The sequence below is a fragment of the Heloderma suspectum genome, chromosome 3 (genome assembly GCF_057233095.1).
Source record: "Heloderma suspectum isolate Gila_16-S chromosome 3, 16-S_ref, whole genome shotgun sequence".
NCBI lineage: Eukaryota > Metazoa > Chordata > Lepidosauria > Squamata > Helodermatidae > Heloderma > Heloderma suspectum.
In genome coordinates, this window is record NC_139460.1 from 295,298,277 (window position 1) to 295,302,342 (window position 4,066).

The following is a 4,066-nucleotide window of genomic DNA, read 5'->3' on the forward strand; positions in this document are numbered from 1 at the left end:
GTTTGCTCCCCCTGTTCACTCACTCTGTTCGCTCGCTCTCTGGGAGCTTGCCTGCTTCTGTAGTCCCTGGACCAGCTGGAGCAGCTTGCTCTGCTCTGCTCTGCTCAGCTGGGAGGCGGGACACAGCCTGAAGCTTCCCGCCCAGTCAGCTGCTGGGAGTACTCAGGCCACACCCCTCCAATTCAGTTGGAGCTCTCAGAAGCTCCTGGTGAGCTCACAGCCAGTCAGAAGGATAAAGGGCAGCACCCTGGGCTTCCTGCAACCCACTTACCTCTTAGCCTCTGTCTCCTTTGTCTCCTTTGTCTCTTCAACCACTGCAACTCCCCTGGCCAACTCCTGTTTGCTCCCCCTGTTCGCTCGCTCTGTTCGCTCGCTCTCTGGGAGCTTGCCTGCTTCTGTAGTCCCTGGACCAGCTGGAGCAGCTTGCTCTGCTCTGCTCAGCTGGGAGGCGGGAAACAGACTCTCTAAACCCTTGTGTGGTTGACAGTTTTTTACTTTTTGTTTTAGCCTTTGGGAAAAGGAAACTTTATGCATGGCTAGCTTAAAAGCCACTGGACCGAACTGTCTGAAATTTGGCAGGTTGATTCAGCTCAGTAGGGGCTGCCAGGTCCCCAACTTCCATGCACATATGTGGAAGCACAAAAAAAAAATATAGCTCTTTGCTTTGACAGATTTTCTAGAAAATAGCAGAATTTACCTGTGACTAGCACAAAAGCCAGCAAACATGACTGCCTGAAATTGGGCATATTTAGTTAGAGCCACAGGGGCTACCAGGTCTCCAAATTCCATGTATTTATCATACAAATGAAAAACATTGTGGCCATTTCTGTTTTCCAAAGCAAGTCAATAGAAAATGTAAAAAATGGCAATTAGGACAGCTCAAAAGATCCAGAGCCAGCTCAAAAAAGATCTGGGGCCCGTGCCTAGGAGGGCCCTTCAATAACAATGCCCCTAACACAGGTGGCTGACCAGCTGTCAAAACAAAACCCACAAGCAGGACATAAGTGCAATAGCACCCTCCCACCCATGTTTCTGGTGCCTGCCTCTGCCTCTGATACTGGAGGTAGCATAGAGCCATCAGGACTAGTGGCCATTGATAGCCTTTTCCTCCAGGAATTTCTCTAACTCCTTTTAAAGCCATCCAAATTGGTGGCCATCGCTACATCCTGTGGTACTGAATTCCATAGTTTGACTATGTGCTGTGTGAAGAGGTACTTCCTTTTATCTCTCCTGAATCTCCCACCAATCAGCTTCATGGGATGACCCATTGGGTTCTAGTATTCTGAGAGAGGGAGAAAAATGTCTCCCTATCCACATTCTCCACACCATGCATAATTTTATACACCTCTATCATGTCTCCTCTTCGGGCGCAATCCTAACTAGATAGGTGACCACCTCCGAACTCAGAGGCGACCACCTATCCAAAGCAAGGCAGGAGAGGCACAGGGGGGGATCGTTCCCTCTGCACCTCTACTGCCTTGATCTTTTTTGCTAGACAGCCATTTTCGGCTGTCTAGCAGTGGGAGGCCTGACTGGGAGAGGAAGCTGCCCTACGAAACATTGGATGCATCGTACGTGCAGCTCCGCTGTCCCCGCCCTGGAATGCCCCCGGAACACCCCTTTGCAGTCTAGTGGCCATAGGATTGCTCCCTTACTTGACTTTTTTCCAAGCTAAACAATCCCAGCTGTTGTAACCTTCCCTCACAGGGGAGATATTCCAGCCCCTTGATCATTTTAGTTGCCCTTTTCTGCACTTTTTCCAGCTCTAAAGTATCATATGTGCAGCATGGAGTTTGCCATTTTTACAGCAGCTGCACACTGGGTTGACATTTTCATCAAGCTGTCCACCACAACCCCAAGATCTCTCTCTTGGCCAGTCACCACTAGTTCAAATCCTATCAGGTTATATGTGAAGTATCGTGGAGATGGGAATCCCCTTTCCAGATCTGGGGACTCAGAATAACCCCACATGTCTGTAAAAACGCAGCTGCAAACTACCAGCAGGCACCACCAGGCACAGAAATTACTGAATACTGTGAAAGCCACAAAAGAAACTGGCACTTACCACCAATGTCCATATCCACTTTGAAGTTTATGTTGTGCGTGTGAATTGTTCCCAGCAACCACTGTTCAACTCTGTTGCCAAATTCTGCAGCATCACCAAAGTAAAAAGCAGGTGCAATGTACCCGCTGGCATGAACCCTGACACCAACTGCTCCATTTTGGTGAAAAATAAAGTCCCAGATGTAGTCATAGTTACCAACTGAAGATATGGACCTGAAGGCCAGAGCAGAATCAACCAAGCCGCCATAAAATGGAGCCTGTGCGTTGTCATAATGGCGTCGCACAGGCACCTCAGTATTCTGCTCAAAGATGCAGATGGAGTTTTTGCGGATGGCAGGTGACGAGGAATCAACGAAATAGTGACTGTCTAAATAAGTAGCCAAGTAAGGACAATCCACACCCTGCGTGAGTGTGAAGGCTGTATATCCAAGGCCAAAGCTTAAGTCCATGTATCTGGTCAGCATATGTGCTGGATTGTTGGAGGCATAGATAGCACCTGCGTCTTGCAAGCTTAACTCGTAGACTATCCTCTCCCCCTGAAACCTAATGTCAAAGACACGTGGCCCCCTGCTTCCCTCTACTCCAAAGGCAAAACTCCAGGACAGGAAGGTCACTTGGTTATTCCTGATGCTATAGCGTGGTCCACGAGGTGCATAGTGCAAAGGGCCTGGCCCCTCGTGTGGCACCCTCGGCTTCAGTGATGAGTATCCGCCATCAAGGGGAGCCTTTGTTACCTTGGCTACTTTAACATGCCCCACATTGAATTGTCTCTCAAGGTCTTCCATGTCCTCAAAGTATTGTCCATTATAGAACACGTTTACTACCTTCCACTGCGAAACATCCAGACTGCTAAGATCCACCTGCACCTCCAGTCCAACTGGATGGAGATAATAGCCAGAGACATTTTGCAAATGAGTTACCCATATTTTGCGCTCACCTGATTTGAGTCCTGGTGGCAACCCATGGATGTATGCCAAGTTGCTTCCATTGTAATCAAGGACCTTGTGCATAAAGTTTGGAGCCTTGGGATATGCCTTCTGCTTCAAAAAAGTATGTAATTCGCCAAACTCATTACACAAAATAAACCTTCTGGAGTAAGGCAACTTTCCTCCATACTTCTGCACTGTGACATCTTGGTGAAACGTTGGCTTTGGAAGGGGCCCCACCACAAACTCGGTGATGTTTGGGTCCTTCTGGTTTCCAAAATGAATCACAGCCAGAGCTTGTCGGGCAGGCCTGGGCCCTTGATGGTCCAGGTATTTCAAAACCTCTGCTTTGGGCGGAAGCTGAAGGGTGATAGAAAAAATGCAGTTGTCAGATGGCTGGGCTTGAGGAGGATCGACTAACAGCACTCCCAAGTTGTGTTGCAAGTACCTCTTCACTTGGAGCATCTCTGCTGGAGTTAAGTCAGCAAATACCAGGCTGCGAACATCATGGCTTCTCTCCTCCAAGCCCACCTTCTGAAGATGGTTCTCACAAACCATGGGCTTCCCTCCTCTAGGTTGGAAAACCCAGACTAAGATGAAGACTATGGCTGTGCATATAGCCAGGAGAGGATAAGCTAATTTCACGTTCATTTTCAGCAAAGTTTAAAGAGATTCCTGGAGGTTCTGTAGAACAGTCAGTTGAGTGCAGGTTGAATCAGCCAACTGTGCATTTAGAGTCCCAGATGATGGTAATAAAACCAATGTTAAAAGGGAGATGGGAGGAGACCTGTCATGAAACTAAGTTTCAAAGTTGTATTATTCTCTTCTCTGAGAAAACACCGCCCATACAGTGCTTCTTAGAAGTGTCCTGCAGTGAAAGCAATGTTACATTCACTCCCTTAACTAAATAATATTATCAGTCAAGTCTGAACACCACCTGGTAATTAGTCATAGATTAAACAAGTTGGTAAAATCTAAATTAATCTGAGTGTTAATCAGAACAGAAGTAGCCATGATGGAACCAGAATTGCTGAAGCCACTGAAATATATAATTGGAAGAAAAAAGCAAGCAGAAC

The 4,066-nt window shown here is 47.4% G+C and overlaps 1 pseudogene; it reads right to left on the bottom strand.

Moving 5' to 3' along the window:
- Nucleotides 1-1,994: 1,994 nt before the first annotated feature.
- Nucleotides 1,995-3,548, bottom strand: LOC146351456 (primary amine oxidase, lung isozyme pseudogene; annotated as a pseudogene).
- Between the last annotated feature and the right edge of the window lie 518 nt (nt 3,549-4,066).